At 43.3% G+C, this 19,300-nt stretch overlaps 1 long non-coding RNA gene across 3 annotated transcripts in view; it reads right to left on the bottom strand.

The window, feature by feature from the left end:
- Positions 1–477: 477 nt before the first annotated feature.
- LOC148391205 (uncharacterized) overlaps positions 478–19,300 on the bottom strand; it is a 37,154-nt gene continuing 18,331 nt past the window's right edge. The window contains exon 4 of one of the 3 annotated variants that reach the window (XR_015861331.1): positions 478–1,208. This is a non-coding gene — a long non-coding RNA (uncharacterized LOC148391205). Of the gene's footprint in view, positions 1,209–3,174; positions 4,080–18,100; positions 18,232–19,300 lie in introns of those variants that run through there. The other 2 variants (XR_015861332.1, XR_015861333.1) reach the window with 2 other exon arrangements.

The raw sequence follows: 19,300 nt of genomic DNA, 5'->3' as shown, positions 1-19,300 counted from the left end.
AGTACTCGAGACTGAAATGCTGTATGAAAGCAACGTGAGATATTCGGCTTTGAAAACAAACCAAGTCAGTGAAGAAGTCCACGAAAAGGGGAAAGGTCTTTTTTGTTTATGTTCAAATTTGCCCATCAAATCGATACATGAACTTGCCTCACCTTGCTCTAACAATTATACATCTATATTGCTCGTCCTATTGAGTTGAGGGATTCTGGAGGCTTTTCTCAGCTGACATTGGGTGAAAGGCAGACGACACCTGCAACTGCTCACCGCTTAATCACAGAGAGACAAATAGCCAATCACACCAGCAGAAGATCGTAAGTGTTGAAAACTCCAACTGCACTTGACTCCTACAGTTGTGGTCCAAAATTCGTGTGTGTGTTTGCACAAAACATTGAAGCACTTGAGGTTGAGCACTCCCATAAAGCAGAGCAAATTTAACAGTCCTTTCCATTGACCTTTGCCCATCACTTTCATTGATTCACAGGGACTTTCTACAAGTCTTACAAAAACTGACTTTGGGCTTTGTATCAAGGGTGGGGAAGCTCATCAAGATATCCCGAAGAGTCTTTGGAAAAGTTAATGGTCCAATTAAAACGTCCACAAGCGGTGACAAATCCCTTTGGGAAAATGTGGCGGGCTCCAAATCAGCAGGTCTCTTTACGCGAAGGACATGATGCACCTCCACATGGGTAGGCCCGCCATTAAGCGAGCTCATCCGCCCGGCTCCCTCGTGATGGACGATAAGCGTAACAGCGGGATGAAAGGGGGCTGAATGGCCGCCCCTGCGTCATCGCGCACCCCTCGAGACAAGAGGAAGTGTGGCCATTACTGCGGCTGACACACTGAGATGGATGTGGCCCTTAGTTGGCATCAGATTAGGGAAGCCAGGTGAGCCGTATAGCTTTCAGCAACACGGCTGTAATTAAATGAGTGCGGCGGAAAAGAGCCGCAACGCAACGGTGAAGGAATGCCCGCTGATAAATGAAACCGTAAAAAAGCCCCGCAGCGCAAGCTGAGCCGTGAGTGAGTGAGTGAAGGAGGGAGGGAGGGAGGTTCTGCCAAGGAGGAGTGGACTTGAAGTGGACGCGCGGTAATTAAGAGGAACCTCCAGTAATTGTCTTCATGCACGGAGAGAAAAACAAAAAACACAGGACAAGAGGACTCGTTGGTCTTCTGGTTCCCCTCCAGCCTGGAGTTTGTGGCCTTTGAGCCTTCAGTGGAAGAAAATGAGAGCAAACTTTTTAGAACCTACACAAGTTAAGATACATGTCCAACAAGTGCGATCCAAATGGCACAAGTTAAGGCTAAATATAGTTCCTAGGGGTTCCATCCATCCATCCATCCATCCATCCATCCATCCATCCATCCATCCATCCATCCATCCATCCATCCATCCATCCATCCATCCATCCATCCATCCATCCATCCATCCATCCATCCATCCATCCATCCATCCATCCATCCATCCATCCATCCATCCATCCATCCATCCATCCATCCATCCATCCATCCATCCATCCATCCATCCATCCTCATGGAGTGGCGAATCCACATTTTTGGATTTCCATGTGAACTGCAGTCTTGGCTCCCCTCCCAAATACTGAGATAACCTTTTACACAATGAAAATGTAAAACTATGATTCATTTCTCGTAATTGCAGAAGGAATCGGCAGACATCCGCAACCTTTACTGAAGTGGGATCAATCCAATGTCAATGTTGGGTGTTAGTGAAAAGTCATTTTAATGCTCACTCACTGCGCCTTTGAGCCGTAAACTGCCTTCCATCCCTCTTGCCGTCTTGCTAACTTTTTTTTTGGCAGACAAATGAAGAGCACCGGGTTGGTCCGTGACACACGGATGCAAATGTATGATCTTTTGTCTCTTGTCATAACAGAGGCGCTTATCTGCAGGCTTCATTGTTTTGATTCAAATGAGCGCAGTGCTCACTCATGTGCCCTGAATACTGATGAAGAAACAGGTAGGGTGTCAAGAGAGGTACACACACGATAAGGAGCTACAAATACTATCCAGAGCCGTAAACGTGACATGAAGGGAGGGGCGGGGCGAGGGGGGCACATGAAATACTAATTTGTGCTCATAGACTTAGAATTACCAGCCTATTTTTGAGAAAAAAAATATTGCACTAATATTTGTTTTATTTTTCAGATGAAAATATTTCATTGTATGACGTCAGAAGGGTAGAAATAACCCAACCGTTTCATTTTTTTGGTCAGGATAGAACGTTATAGACATTTATTCGTGTTCCGAACCACTTTTAAGTCATATTATGTCACAGAGTGTCAAAGTTTGATCTCAAGTGAATTAGTATTCTGCAGCCACAGTTTTGTATGTTGTCTGTATAACTTTTTGTATAACATTTTTCATGCACATTTGCTACAATGACATTTTTACTTATCATGTTTGGGGCAACTAAATGAAAAGAGAAGCTAAAAGAATGTGAGGTCCACTTTGCGCTCAAGTCCAAGTGACCAACATGGGCGCCAAGGGGCCACTGCAGCTCAGTTAAACATCCCATTTAAATGCATGGGCTGCACGAGATGGAAATGCGGAGAGGGGGGGGGGCATGCCAGAGCTCGACGGGCGGCGCCGCGCAACTCCAACGGCAGCTGCGGCTTACCTATCGGCGGATAACTTCATTCTCCGCAGCAGTCGTTGGCCCCAAATAGAACAATCTGTACGATCTGTAAATATTTACAGGCCGCCTCTCTGACGAGCAAATGAGGACCTCGCCGAGCATTAATCACACGAGCGCCATCAGGCCTCGGTCGAAGGCATTGACCTGACGGTGTCTCTGTGCTCTTGAAGCTTTTATCACCTTCGCTCCACAATGGTCACAGCCGCGCAGCTCAATAGCATTAAAAAGGACTAATTAAAGCAATAAAGTCATTTCCTTGTCGAAATGTTTTTAGCAGCCACACTCAAAGGTTTTTGTGGGGATCGCCGTGTTTATTATTAACGGGTCAACGCACAGACAATCTTGTGACGCAACAGGTAATTTTCATGTTTTGACAAGACTCCTTTGCCACATCCTAAATCTTACCCAAATGGACTTCCAAATCATTAGAGCCAGAAAATGTTTTGACTTCCTGCTGAGGAAATATTGAGTGCAACAGCAACATCATTTTGGAGTAAATAGCGAAATTATACACACACTCCCCACCTGGGAAGACAAGTTATGGGCAAGGAGACGTCCAAACGGCTGGCTTTGAAACTGCGCCAATTAAGGCCCGAGCGCCAAACGCTGCAAAGGCCCTCATGCTGTTTGTTTTTTCTCTTTCAACAAATTAAGCTCCTTTTTGTAGGGTGTCAACAATGCCCCCAACAAGTCCGTTTTTTGCAAAGGGTGAAATATTTTAATGTGTACATGTGAAGGCGTCTCCCCCAGACCAAGATCACGAGCAAGATTGGATGTCACCAAGATCACTGTTAGCACATCGACTCTTGGTGACATTTGTTTGCTAGTTTTCCCATGAGATTTTTTTAATGTCCCTTGGCTGAAAACAGGGTCTGTAGTTCAGGGATCACCCATCTTTGCTGTTTATTTAAGGGGGAAGGCAAATACAAGTGAGTGGCCTTGGCCTTCTTCTGCTGCCTCCAGATGCTTCCAACTACATCCTGCGAATCATCCTGTCAAGGCTGGAATTTTCGTGGCGTTTCCCACCTTGGATCAGGTGCTACGGCGTCGCTGACGCATTGCGCCCCGGGAAGAAATACTGATGACTTGAGAGGAAGAAGTTCATCATTTAGCATCCGTGGAGAAGGTCAAGGAGTGCATGCCGCTGGATCGAAAGCTCACACAAAGGCTCTGTGAAGTGCTCCTCTCCTCCGTGGAGATGTGCGTTGACGCGCCGCGGGCGGGCTTGCGCAAACATCGCTGTGACTGCTGACGTGACTGAGGATGTTTGCCATCAGCTTTCAGAAGCTTCTTGACAGCCAACACATTTCAATAGATGAATAATTGAGCGGGGGCACTTTGGTGGAGGAGCGAGTCTTGTTGGCCAGCAAGGACATGGATGCGCTTTGACAGACAATTGGCGTCCTTGGCCGCAGCCCCGTTGTTGCTATCAGAGGGAATAACATGATGCCGTTTAATGGAGGTACATTAGCGTAATCAAGCTCTAATTGACAGATCGCTGGCACAGTGTGTCATTGCAGACAGTAAATTGGGACAAACACACGCTGCAGTTTGGAAATTAAAAAAAAAGAAAAGAAAATATCAGAAGCTGCAATCAATGTGTGCCACATTAAACTTAACATTTGAGCAATCATTCTAATTTTAAGAGTGCTTAGCCTGCAATCAGAATACGTATCTCGATACACTTTGAAATGATTACATAAAATTAGCTTCGGTTAAAAGAAGGTCAAATTAATGTAATTAGTGGATTTTTTTGCATGCCAACATACTGAATCTTTTCCAATACCCAATTGCACTAAATAAATTAGAAAATAATCACAATTCTTTATGATTGAGCTGTAGGTGTAGAAGTGTTTGGAAGCTAAGACATACCAAAAATTGTTAGTCACACATGTTAAAAATTCACTTTTTTGCCACCCTTGGTTGGAGTCATCACATTCTCAAAACCATCACATTTAATGAAACCAAAAAGTTAAAGAGAACGAGCCATTTTCAACAGATTTGTAAAAATAACACATCGCCCAAGGCATTTATGAAAATATTTTCAATCGAACAAATTTAGACACAGGAGAGCTTCCTGCTCGTCAGTATTGTTTTCACACTCAAAGACTCCCACACTCAGGCAGACAAAGACCTCGGGTCTTTAGCAAACTAATAAAATGCTAAGATGAACTTATTTTGGGACCTTTCAGTCTATTATCGCAAGAAAGCGCAAACACACTCAAGGTTTTGCACAGAAGCTGCTTGAACTTAAATTTCAAGATGTTTGCATTAACAGTGGAAGAAGAAAGAGCAAGTCCATTTTGCTTTCCGGCAAACTGCTGCTGGCTTTAAAAAGAAACCGTGACCATATGACATACAGTTTATTGAGCGACTTTTTTAGGGGGTGAGTTCATATTCTCCTTTTCTTCTCCATGGAGAGGAGAAATATGGTGTGTGTGTGTGTCATTGAGTATTTTTTTGTTTTATTATTGAGACATTTTCTGATGGGATATTTTTGAGGACATGGGGAAAATGAAAAATGCTTACTTCCTATTTCGTTTGAGTTTGCTTTTCCATTGAAGAGGGGAAAAAAACAAAACAAATCATAGCCGTCTGCCTTTGGAAAAACAAATACAGACATCGCTGATGTTTTCCCATTTAAAATAATAAGAGGAGAGCAAGGCTATTACTCTGCAGCAATGCACATAGCTCACGTCAATAAAAACTGGGGAGAGCTCACACCACAAACATGTTTTAACCAGCCTGCTGCTTACTTACAATGCTGTATTTATTTGATCCGAAACCTCCCCCTCCCCCCCGTGTTTTCTCAAGATGTTGCTCTTCAAAAAAAAAAAAAAAAAGGTAAATAAATTGAGAGAGGTTATTCTTGAGGTGAATGAATGCAGCAATTAACATACTACTATTAAGGTAACACATTTTATCTAGGAGGAGACTGCCGGCAGCAATTAACATACTACTATTAAGGTAACACATTTTATCTAGGAGGAGACTGCGGGCAGCAAACCAACCTCAAGGAGACACATTTTATCTCGGAGGAGACTGCGAGCACCAAGAAAAATCGATTAGGACGAAACCTTGTAAGTTGCAGAAAACTGAGTGCTGCTCAAAGTGGTGACTGTGGACGAGTGACAGGAAAATCGTAGCCTCGAGGCTAACCCGATTTGTTTTGGACATTTATGCTTCATTACACTTCCAACCTGGGGGCTGTAATCTTGCATATTAGGAAGAAACGGGCCTCATGGCCGGCAGGCAGAATCCAATGTGGGAAGAAGGAATTTGCCAGGATGCTGTCAAGCTGACAGATAGAGAAGAAAAAACAATGAATGACAACAAGCAAGCGGAATCTTGGAAAGACGTCTGCTTACGCCTCTCAAGATGGGCTGCATGGGGGCGCACATTTGCCAGACTTTTGGAGATCCCAAACGCTTGCTGAACACAGCTCGATAAATCAGCAGCGGGAGACGGATGAGCTGTCAGCTGCCAGTGCCGCCATTGCGAAGGGTGCGGTTGAAACGGCAAGATGTTGCACACGCTTCTTAAAACCAGACATTGATGTTGATTAGTGCTAGATTGCATGCGGACTATAAAACGCGCCTCCTCAATCTGGGTTCATGACAACTCAGGGAGTTTTTGGACTTTAGTTCCAAACTAATCAATTCAAATTGTACAATTTAGATGTTCAATGCAATGATTCAAATTAAATGATACAAATTTGATTCATGTAGTCCAAATCCAGATTTCCCCATGCAATTGTTCAAGTTTAGAGATTTAAATTCAAATATGAAGCACATCGGTTTCAGTCACTTTCAAGTAAAATAACAGGCAGCAGCCACACGTACGACGCAATCTGATTAGCCACATGTAGATAGAGGTTGACACAGTAAGAAGAAAAAAAAAAAAACTCAGCCAGAGGGCAGCAATGAAATTGGAATGTTCCATTACCTACTTGGCCCCTCACTCCGCACCGCACCCCCAACATTCACGCCTCGACATCAGCCCGGCCTATTACATCAGTCGGGACATTCCCGCCGAGGTGAGGCGGTGAGAAAAATAGATTTCATATTTGACAGGTCTTATCTGCCCTTCACTAAACACATTTGCGGCTCGCAAGGGTAGACTCGATTAGTGGCCGCGTCATGTGGGAAGATTAGCGACATGGGCAGCTGCCAATAACGCCACGCTTGATTGAAAACTCGGGGATTGCGCGCCGCGGCGCTGACGACACGACATCTCTCTGTGTCGTCAGCGCAGTGCGTCAAAGCACATTTCAACATTTCAAACCGCACTGCTCAAGGCAAGACATGTTGGTGTGGTCTTAATTTGAAAACCTCACTGTCTTGTCAGAGACAATACAAGTCATCATTTCCATTCATTTGTACAACATGGACGCACAAAGGTCGTGTTCCTTAAACCTTCCTTAAAAACGGTTTTCGTCTTTGTTGAAGCGAGACAATCAATACTTCTTACATTTATACCCCGCACTAAAAAAAATAATGCTTCCCTCGCAACATTAGCCTGTTTCTTACGAGTAATAGCCACTCACCGCTTTGCCAGCTCTCGGCTATTCTTGTCATCCGAGGCCATTAGAGCTTTTTTCCCCCCCAGTTTACCTGCCAGATGAGGCTGGCGCATGCGGCCCGTGCCATATCTCACATCTCCAGCCTCCTGGCATCTAATTAGTGACACAAATCACCCGCTGATAATGCACCACCATTTGCCATTAGCATTGGAATGGAATTGACGATTACGCTTTATGCTGATGCTGCTGCACTGTCTGCATTTGGAAACGATGATTCAAATAGATTGTAAGTATAAGTCAGGCCAGGCTGGAACAGCAGAGGCGATGTTGCCCCCCGCATTATACATACAAAACACCAATGCGAGGAAGTCGTGAAAAACAACGACTTCATTTCTATCCTCTGCATCATGTTGTTATCAAAGAAAGAACCTTGTTTGACAAATAAGCAATTGGAAGTACAGATATCAGTTTTCAAATATAGGGAGTAAAGTAAAAATCTGCAGAAGAAGGGAGTGCAGTCAGTCCGAAATTAGTAGGCAAACCTGATAAGTATCGTTCTCATGAAGAACAATGGAAAAGTTGCCGCGAACCGCATTAAAGCGGAGAACATTCAACTTTGAACAGAAAAATAACATGCACATGTCTGGACCTTGAAATGAAAATCTTACTCGGACTAGAAACTGGAAATGAATTAAATTCTGTTGCGACGTATGTAAACCAGGAATGGCCCTAGAAGCTGGAATGTGTATTATAATTAAAAATGTGTAATAGTAATTAAATGCAATTCAATATTTATATCAATAATGTTAACAAATATCATCCCTGATGTGAATATTACAACGTGAGTTTTAATTTTTACTGTTTAAATTCAGAGGGCACCCATAGGTGGTGTTTTGACTTTTGCCAAATCGCAAATCCTTGAACAAGCAATGCAAGCAGACTGGCGCCGACAATGCGACCCAACAGATGGAAACACGCTCATCTGGGCATATTTGTTTACATACAGAGTCCGCCGCCAGCGCGGCGATTGCAACTTCCCGCTGTCACCATTCGGCGCCAGAGCTTCAACGCAACCATCTGGACACTTCAATTAGGCAACGTCTCAGCAGCCGTAGACATTGTCACGCTTTTGCACAATTTTATTCAATTTCCCCATCTCTTGTTGTCTCTTGGAAGGAGGTTAATCACCAGACTCTGCTTATTTAGAACGCATTCCAAAGTAACTGTCAAAATGAGCCACGTACGTTTTGAGAATGTTGAGGTCAGCAATTAAAGAAGCCTATTTGCCGACTTCAAGAAAAACATGATGAAGGCTTCTTCTTATTCAAGCACATTTAGCAAAACAAAGCCTGCAGGGCTGGCCTCGGTGAAGGACCACGGCTCATTTAGCCGCAAGGGCAGCAAATCCATGCCCAAGAACTGAGCAAGGGGCGCCTGTCTCACCTGATACTAACTCAAAAGTCATATTACAAAAGCCCTTTGTGCAGCCAGTGGAGAGCTGAAGAGGCACCGCTGATTTTATCGCAATGTGTTTTCGGTGTCTGACAAAGGTATTCACCGTGAATCGAGAGTTGACAAAATGAGAAACGATTGGAGATGGTCATTTGGGTGTAAATTCACATCGCACGCGGATGATGCCATTTCAAAACAAAGTTTGCAAAAATATCAAGTGAATGTAAGTTTTTCCAAAGGACAAACTTACCACTCAATAAATCTTACATACATAAGCTAATGTATTTGTGCTAACATGTGGTTCACTTCACTGTATATTAAATATTTATTTTGCATTTTCCACATTACTACTTTGTTAATTTACCGCAAGCAGTTTGCAATAACATTGTGCATCCAGTGAGTCTGTTTTTATTGCATTGCTGATCGTCGTGGTAAAATGCTGTAAGCGCTTTTATTGATCATCAAGTCTTTTTGATTGCTGTTATAAATTCACCATCGGTGTGTTATTTATCAGTACTTTATATGATTAGACTCAAGCAACAAAGCGCTGACGTTAATGAATAAACAGTACGCACAAAGGCGACTGCGCCACTCTTACTGTAGCTTTTAAATGAATGAACTACTAAATGTAGAATATGTTCATTTCCATTCAGGTATCTGTATTTGTGGACTACATGATTGTACACATTCGAACACAGATCCACTTCCTTCCTTCGAGTGCTCTAAGGACATTTTTTGCCTTCAGTGTTGATGGCATTTTCCTCTCACACAAAAACCTATTCACCCTTAAAAACTGAGCTTTTCGACAGCAGTGTGGATGAGTGATTACCTGCCAAGTGGTCAGACCAACGCAACTTGAGTGTTTCCATTTACTATCAATGCAGTTCACACGGTTAGACATCAATGTGAGCCAGGTGAAACGTTTGAAGTGAAAAATTTGCTTGGCTGGGGTTTGCAAATGTGCATGGCGCCGTATCACCGACAATCAATCGGCTTTGAGAATGTACTTTGTCGTTCACCTGCAAACAAACACATGGGGTTGGAATCTTGGTTCCAGTATGGAGTCCGAGTCCAAACATGCATGTTATGCTCATTGAAAAGTGAATTGTCCAAATGTCCATTACATGACTTCAAGTAATTTTTTTTTGCAAATGTTATTGTTTTCACACAGTGTAGGACCGAAACACGAGTTGATGAAGACGCGTGGTGGCGCTGTTCAAGCTGGTGGAATTCAAACGGAAAAAAAAAAAAACCCTGATGCCACGTTGTCCCACTTTCACAGCTGGCCTTAATCTCTGCCCTGAGCTGAAGCAGATTAATCCCGACAGCGTTGACATTATCTTGCTGTTCTACACGGCAACGCTTGGACGCCGGTGGAACTCCCGACGTCCTCTCGCCGGGATAAGCGTGGACAGGCCAGCTACGGATCACGCAGGCGTGAAACACGTGCACATCCATTGACAGTTGTTTCCATTTCTTGATCAATTGACTTTGTTCATTTAGATCAGCATCGTATTTCTTGAGCTGTGCATTTGAGGCAATGTCATCAATTCATCGTCAGAGTGAGTTGTACTTTAAAGGTTTCTCTGCTTGATGACTGCGTATCCCGCAGGTGCTGCATGCATGCGAGCCGCATTATCGTGTTATACGAGTGCAGTAAATGACATTTACAAGCCAGCACACACATTTTGCCACACTTGATAGAGTAGCCAGAAGCAAAAAATAAAACTGTGCACATGAAGTTGGCACTTAAAGGTTTCTTGGGAGTAGCAGCAGGAATCTCTGTTCAATTTTCTTCTCTCAACAAACGAATCGTCTTTTCGGGAGACCTCGGCATACACTAAATAAAGCTCGTTAGATTCTGCAACTGTGTGCATCCTGCTCAACTTTTATATTCAGTAATCGCCCACATATCTGATGTTTACTATTCAGACATTCACCTAGAGTATTCAACTTTTTTTTCTTTCTTTTGGTATTCACAGATATTTTTTGAAAAGCTCTCCTGTGGATGTTTTGTGAGCTCTTTCTGAAGTGCCCTGAGATGCATTCAGAAGATGCAGTCACTATCCATGTCTGAATAGCAACTGGGGTCAAGAAAGTATGTTTAAATGGGACATCTTGGCTGAAAGAGCAGCTTTGTTTGTCGGGGAGAAGCCACAGTAAGTTTAGACTGTTATTTCGAGTAGGGCTCAGTCGCAATCCTCCATGAATAGTTACTCTATTTTAGGGGTCGCACAAAACTCACTCTGCAGTGCCTCCTGGGAAAATTTGAAAAAATAACCCAGCTACCATGATGGCACATGGACTTGAAATTCAATGGGCATGGAGGCAGGAAAACGTTTGAAGGACCCACGTTTGAGACTCGGTCAGTTGAAGCTGCGAATTCCATAGCTGGTACTTTGGTGGACTTCTACTTGAAAATTCATCAAAATGAGACTCAGTTGGAAATCGTGAACTTTTATTTTCTACCGATGCCATCTTGTGTGTGTTGGGTTGAGACAGTGTCAAGATTTGCCATAAAAATGGAGTGGAAATTATTCCCGCACGTAGCGCTGGTACATTTTGTCCCCTTGATGTTACTGGAAAGAAAATGACCTTTAGCGTTAAGCAGCCAACACAGGTTACAAATTATCATAATCATGATAGAGCACAGCGGGCCGCGCTGGAAAACACATTTTGACACAACAAAAATAAGCAGCCAGTTCCACATGACTTTGCCGAAAGGCTTTCAGTGTAATGTGAATTTAATTCGTAAAATAACATTTATTTCTTAAGAGGCTTTGCAGTGTGGAGCTTCCTGAAATGAAGCGTTATTGGCATTTAACAGTGCTAATGATGTCATAAAAACTAGTGTGAAAGCGTTAAAGCAAGTTGCTGCAAAGACAAGACTAAAGGGCATTTTTTGTGGCTAACGTGGCTATTGGAGCTTAAGTGCTGTTTTGGGGACCTCCACAAACATTAGTATTATGTTTTGCTTTCCACTAAATGCTACACCCATCCACCCAATACATTTTTCACATTACTGTAATGTCAAAGCAATTTTGTAAAAATGTTGTATTTGTATGAGGACTGTAGCTTTGTCCGAGGTAACTTTGATAGAGTCAACCTAATCCTTCCAAGTGCTTCCTGATTAGAGCAGTGATCCCGATTAATCCCCATCTAAGGGAGGGGTCTTCACCCGCCAGTCACGGATTTGTACTCTACAATACGCTGCCCATGTACAGACACTCCAGACACCTCTCCTAACCCCGAGAACGTGCACGTGTGATGGTCATTCACTAGCACGCCTCTGATCGGATTTAGTTGCTTGGTGTGGGGGCTGGCTGCCCTTATATATATATATATATATATATATATATATATATATATATATATATATATATATATATATATATATATATATATATATATATATATATATATATATATTCCGCATAATTTTTGCATATTGCTGCTAACTAATAAGGCAAAAAAAGTCTCATGCTGATTTACTGCAACATTTCCCACATTCTTTAATTGGTGTTGACGGCATCCATCCATCTACTGTATTGTGTTTATCCAGTGATTAATACATAACCCCCAGACGGGTGCTTTGTCCTTGGTGGAACTATCTGTCTTATGTTAGCACCTTTGTAATCATGAGTTGAACTTCTAATGCTCCCCCCTCTCCCCAACACACACACTGCCCCCAAAACTCAGAGAGCACACATGAGCGTTAGCGATAGACATCTATTGAGCTGCGGATATTCACCATTCCTCACTAGCAATGGGCGATGGTAAAGACACTTATCCCCCGAGGGGTGGCAATTTTTGCCGTCCCGTCTCAGAGCAAACGCGTCTGAAGGACAGGCGTCTGCATCCTCTTGCAGACACACGGCCGATTCCTGTCACTGGGCTGAGAGATAACCCGGTCCGTCCTTCACCTGAAGGTCGAGTACACGGTAAGTGTCAAGTGCAAAATGCACAAGTCTGCCAGCGCCGCCTTCTGCAGAGAGTGAACCGCTCCAATTTGTCATTGATTCCCCCACATGTGAAAATATTTCTGTTTGCAGGACATTTGAACGCTTCATCGTTTAGTCCAGAGGGTGCAAGTTCTTTTCCGTAAACAGAAATTTGATTTGCGTTGAAATACGTCAACAACACAACATGCATGAAAGCATGCAGCTAAATACAAGCGTACAAACAAGACTACGAGGCACACCTGGACAAGACACGATACGGAGAAAGCTGATTGGTGGGCACCACAAACAGAGCTAACGAGAACACGCGTGGACAAAAACCGAATGAGTAGACTTAATAATATGACATGACATGAAACAAAGCAATGCCAGAAGAAAAACCAAAACAGATTTCCGGGATGTCTAAAGAATGCTATCTGCTGGCAAGATCTTGCGGTGATGCTCCTGCATTGAAGCAACTCAATCAAGAACAAGGCGAACGCCGCAGCATTTATGCTATATTATCAAAGCATGATGATGATGTGCTTGGGGATATCGTTTCCCATTGAGAGTCATTCAGAAGAGACAAGAGTCCATTCGTGCAAAGTAGGGTCGTAAATTTCTCCCAACGTTAGTTAGCTCACCCTTCTGTCTGGCAATAAATATTTCAAATCATGGCCCAAAGGGTCATTTTGAAAGCGTGGATGTGTATTTCTTTTCAAGGTGTCATAAAAGTTGCTTAATTGCCTGAGATTGTGCAAGCGATGGAGGCGTATCACTTTGCTCTTCCTCCAGATACATATCCTTGACTTAAACACCACCGACAGCGCCTGCAGTACGCGCTGTTCAATAAAGATACACTTACCAGCTTGATGAGAGCCGGCAAAGTTGAGCGTAAACAAGGTAAAAGGCTTCTTTCGTTTCTTGAGCCCACCTTGAATTAATCTTGTTGGGGTTTTGCTACGCAGCGGGCCGCACAATTGCCTTCAACTAATCCATCTCACACCCACGTGGCTTTGCCTGCACACGCAAACACTGCGCTAATGTGCATTCAAACTGGCGTTTCGACAGAAAGAAATAAAAGCCTTTGAATTGAATCGTGATTGATACCATGGGCCTCAAAAATTTCAAAAAGCCTCGAATGTCTCATCTTTGAGCACCAGGTAAATACTGTTAGAACCTCCAAATGAAGCATAAAGAAATACCAGCAAAATGGTACTGTTGCTGCTCTTTGTATTTTGACCCCTGGAAGAAACATGTCGGTGCTGATTGAAAAATGCGAAGGAAGCCAAAAGGCCCAATGCAAATGTTCACAATAATGTGACTTCATAAAACCTTCACAGGGAACGGTTATTTGAATTTGAGTAGAACGATTTTGTGACTGCCCTTAAAGCATCCCATCAAGGTAGGACCTTGAAACGTTTCAGTTTGATAACAAATCATCAAACGTTGCGGCCTGGCTTTGGTATTTCGCTTTGACAAAGGCTGGATTTTGTTTTGGCCCAGCTATGTAGTTTCCATGGGCCAAATTTGGTAGCAATCAGAGAAAACAATCACAAAGGATGGCCTCTTTTAAGGACAACCGGAACTGATTCAAATGAGCTTAAAATGCTCCGCCCGCCCGTCCGTCCATTTATCCATCCCAAATGATGTTCCCTGACACGGTAGCGTGCAAGAAAATGGCCGAGCATGCTTCTAAAATGAACCGGAATGAAGTCAAAAGGGAGCGGCGAGAAAACCACACCGTTTCATCCGTGTCCGCCCTTGCGATGCGGCAGAGCCCTGAATCTATTTAGAGCGTATGGATCATCACGCAGCAAGAAAATAGCGGATAGTTACGAAAAGAAACAGAGCGACAAAGCATCCTTGCTTTCCAAGTCTTCAGAAAGTCATTGATAAATTTATTGTGCAACAGACCTTCTACTCTTTGAAGTCTTGATATAGGGCTAAAGACCAGGATCACGTCTCGTAACGTTGGGAATATACAAAACTAAACACTTTGAAGTGTTTTGAACAAATGAACGCCAAAGTCCAAAGGCTTTCGTGGTGCCTTTCAATTAGCATTGTGTGTTTGGGCGCCTTAAGACATGACATTTTCCATCCGCAAAAACACTGGATAATGACTTCCTCAAGCCACAACTGTTCTTCTTCCATCATCACTCAATCATGCGTCCACTCCTGCACGGAATGCGCCGTTCCCCCTTTGCCAAGCCGAACAAAGCAAATTCCTTCAATCTATTATTTCTCGACTTTAATCTTCTACATTTCCACTGCGGAAATTCATACCCCTCCCCGTCCCCCTCAAGAAGCATGGGCGTTACATCTTATCGTACATGTTTGCGAAGAAATTAGGCTCAGAAACTAATTATAAAAATGACTGAATTGTATTTTTAAAACGGTGAAGTAATCACTCTAACAGAATTAAACTCAGAAAGGTTTAATTATTGCTTGACTCGGCTACCGACTGTCACTGTGAAATTCAAGACCTGAAGCTTTTCCCGTGAAATGGATCGACAAAAGGACTCCTTGTGCGTGTGTGTTTGCGGGGTGTTTCGCGACACTCGCTTCTTGGTTGTGTATGGAATGTTTGGACTTAATTACCCGAGTAGAAGCGGGCTCACCTCTCTGGGCGAGATGCACCTGGGATCAAATTAGCCAATTTAATTAGAGACTCTCATGGGTTTAATGGAGAGCGTGTGCGTGTGCGCACGTGTGTGGGCCTCTGGCACTGTGCAGTGGTATTTGGCTAATTTGAGGCGCGGGATGAAAGGTATTGTTGGAATATTGATTTGGTTCTATTTTTAGACAGTAGTCTCAGTGAGTGTTGTTAAGTAGTGATCGCCGGTCATTTGTTTCTGGTACAGGTACATTTCTTCATGACAAACGTTAACGCAGTCTAATTGGCATTCGATGTCATAAAAAATAAATAAAATAATATTCATGCTTTGGAAAGTTAGGGTGGAAAAAAAATGCTCCTGGCATGAGTTTGACTGAATCCCAAGGGGTGCCCCGGGGAAATTCAGCCAAATGAGCTGCAATCAGATGTCGCGATTCAAGACAGATGGGTGACAATAAACTGCCATTTTATTTAGCTAAAGGCCAACATTTGATGATCAGTTTGAGGATTTGCCATAAAAAAGCTCTGCATCACTTTGCAGATTTAATTGACCTGTTTTCTATTCTAATAGAATGGCAATCAATATTGAAGGTATTACCAAATGAGCTTTCTTTTTGTTGCTGATCATAAATGAATCACTCATACAATGTTCATCTATTTATTTGCAATTAGCCTAATAATCACGTTAATATGATTAGATGTTGAGTTTGCAGAGTGAATCTCATTCCTGCGTGATAGTGGTGGCTTGTGTGTTTCACCGGGAAAATCAGCTGCGGGCGACATTCATCGTAGCTTCATTAAAGCTACTTTGTCAGTCGTGGAGGATTAAAAAGGTATACATGATTCAGCCTTTGTTTGGCTTGATCATTTATCAGCAGAGCGTGATCCGTTGCTAGCACCGCAGTGGGGGAATTGGTTTCACTGGTTGTGGCAGCGCACAAGAATATTAATGATGATATCAAATGAGTGACGACCGATGAAACGGTTCATGGCTGTTTGTCGGCTAGCCTTAGCTACCAATCAAATTTCTAGCCAAGCGTACGTGATGTTTATGCCACAACATGATTGGTGATTAATCGTATATCTGTCAGTGCAGAGATACGAGGTGTCGACTCCTCCGTCCTCAGTAGTTATCACAAGCTTTCTTCTTTCTTTCCTTATTTCATTTCAGACAAGTCAAATTTACAAATCAACCTCCCAATCAAGACTTGAGTGGTTAGTAATAGAAGCAAAATGGCTTCTAAAAAAGGTAAACAAATGTCCGGTGGCAGCCATCCGCCAGCGGGATTTGACCAGGTCAACCTTGCAGGCTTACAGCCATCTGCCTCCAAATTTCATCCCCAATCCGCTGATTAACTTGCGCCATGTCGACTAAGTGACAGACGGAGGCATCTGAGTGAACATCTGACCTCTTTTTGGGACGTAGATAAATGTTTATCTCTCATAGTCTGGTGGTTGCGGCCACGTTTTCACCGAGACCACCTTGCCGACATCTGGGTCAATCGAGAATATCTCAATATGCACCTGATTGAGGCCCACCGGTCGGTTTTTGTCTCATTGTGCAGAAAATTGCTGCTAATCCCAGGCCTCACTGCAATGTGCTCCCCACTGGCACATATGTGAGTCTTGAACCCAGCTAACCATCTTCCAAACACAAGCCCCCCTCCCCCATGCATAATATCCATGCACTTCTGCTTCTGATAGATATGTCTTGTAATCTCTTTTAAAATGAGCATTTGCAACATGTAAGAACCTCAAAGCTGCAGGCGTCAGGAAAGCCACTGAGAAAATGACTCACCCCCCCCCCCCCCAAAAAAAAAAAAACATGCCTTTATTGCAGGTTGAACACCAATTGGTATTAATTTCTTTGAAAGCAATTTTGTAAACATTTGTGACCTAAAACGAGCATTTTCTCTATGATCACATTCTGAAGATGATGCACAGACCTCCAAATTGTCTTACATATAATCAAATCAATCACGGCGGCAAAAATCTCAAATGACCATCACTCTGTTTGAATGAGGGGGAAATAATTCCCAAATGTTTCGAGTAGATCAAAGTGAAATTGGAAGTGGCTGGCAGCATAAAGGTGATTGAATAGGAAAGTCAGCTCCAAATGAGAATCTTGCTTTGATATAGATACGTCCCTTTCGTTTCAGCCCCTCCCCCCTCCTCTTTGTTGAACTGCTCCCCCCTCCCCTCTCTGTACAGTTGTGCTGACCTCTCCATTGCCGATTGTTTGACTTTTTGGGGCAAAAGCGGCGTTCACAGATGCTCGTCACGTTCCGCAGCCGCAACGGTACATTTTCTCTCTGCTTGTGTCCTATTAAACCTTTCTTGGCGGCCAAATGAAAGCCATTTGGATGGCCTAACGAGGAGAATTAGAAAAGGCTCCGATTACCTGAGAAATTAAACGTCTTTAGATTACGGGGAGGTCATTTGCATTCTCTGCAAAAGACACATTTACATTGATATTCCGAGCGACGCAGCTGCCGATAAGAGCCAATTCCAATGCTGCACATTTGTCTAGTAATTCACTCAGACCCGTCCGTGGCTTCTTCGACGCCCGTGGAGTGCATTGAAAAGAGTCGCACGCGGCGACGTGCTGACGTCACACACATCACTCACACTAGCAAAATGCTCTCTTCTGCACCACTCATAGAAATTACTGAAAGGCTTTTGTGCACTCTGGTCAAAAATAGCCCAGGTTGGGTTAAAAAGACGGACGGGCCCTCTACTCAGGTCTCGTTGACCAATTTTTTTGGGTTGTGTTCATGGAACAATCCAATTTGACACAATAAGCCTTAGGACTAGTCTTGGTTCCTGAAAAGATTTTTTTCTTCCCTCAATAAAAAAATAGAGGACATTATGCCGTCATTTATTTTTTACATGATGTCTTTTCTCTACAGTTTTTAGGTGTGTCAATCAGCAATATGAGTAGAAAGCTCTCTCCCACAAACTCAAAATGTTTGGGACGCCCGATTCTACAAAGTAGCGGAATCCCCGTGGAGCAGCCATAAATGCATGCCTCGGCAGTCCAAGGACAAACCTATGATGACAAAAAAGACAAAGTTGTGCGACATGTCATTTCCTTGGATCAAAAAATAAAAAAGCCAGCGGCTATTTCAAGTTTATTGATTGGTGCTCACGGTGGAGGAGGAAGTGCACGGAAGCCATTTCTGCCACGGCGGCATGTACAGGTCCGTTACCCCAGAAAATTGCTGTTGACACTACCCACCGGGGATGTGTGACGGCACGTTAGTACCGAGCGACCCCGACCAATTGGTGAGGGAAGGGCGGGTCACGTGGGAGTCCTTTGGGTTCTTGTTGGTGCCAATACACCCGTGCATCAAACAGCCGCTGCCTCTGGTGAGATTCACTTCTTGTTGACAAGCTTCCAATGGCTAAAGCGGCTGAAAACAGCATTTGGTGGGGGGGTTAGGGTTGACGTGTACTTGAAGGTCTCTTTGGGTCATACCTTTGCCAATCAATACATCTTTATTACCTTGATATATTGACTCAGCTTCCCTAAGAATGGAAATCCAATGGCTTTATTCGTTCGTCTTCATACTTTGGATGCAGAAATTGGATTTTGGAGGCAGATGGCTGACTCGATACCTCATTACCTTGACACTTTCGAGAAATGCGTCCATTGCAAAATAGAGGAGCAAACATTGCTCGCCTGGGTCTTGCTACAGTAGGCTTTGAAATCTTCTCTGACAACGTTGATTTAAAAGGCACCGTATAGAAATCAAGGTCAAAAGAACCAAGACTGGAAGGACGTGAACTTTCCAAAAGATTTCTTTTGACACTTATTTCAGCATTTTTTAAAAGCAAGTGCATGCAAAAGAATGTTTCAGCGCATACATTTTTCACATTCAATTGAAAAAAATTGCCGATGGTCATTTTTCCTCCTAATACTGCCGAGATGCCAGAATTGAGAGAATTTGGAGATGACATTACTGCCTGTGGCGCCTCACTTCATTCTGTTCAGGACCACAAAATAATAAATTTGGAGTTCAGTTTCAACATCAGCTGCCTCGTTTCAACAAAAGGCAAAAGTAAAAAAAGGCAGCAGAAGTTGAGGTTCCCAGAAAAACAGCCTCAAGTGCATCACT

The sequence above is a fragment of the Syngnathus floridae genome, chromosome 11 (assembly GCF_059516105.1).
Source record: "Syngnathus floridae isolate MCC-2025c chromosome 11, RoL_Sflo_1.0, whole genome shotgun sequence".
NCBI lineage: Eukaryota > Metazoa > Chordata > Actinopteri > Syngnathiformes > Syngnathidae > Syngnathus > Syngnathus floridae.
This window is presented reverse-complemented; position numbering and strand designations above follow the sequence as displayed.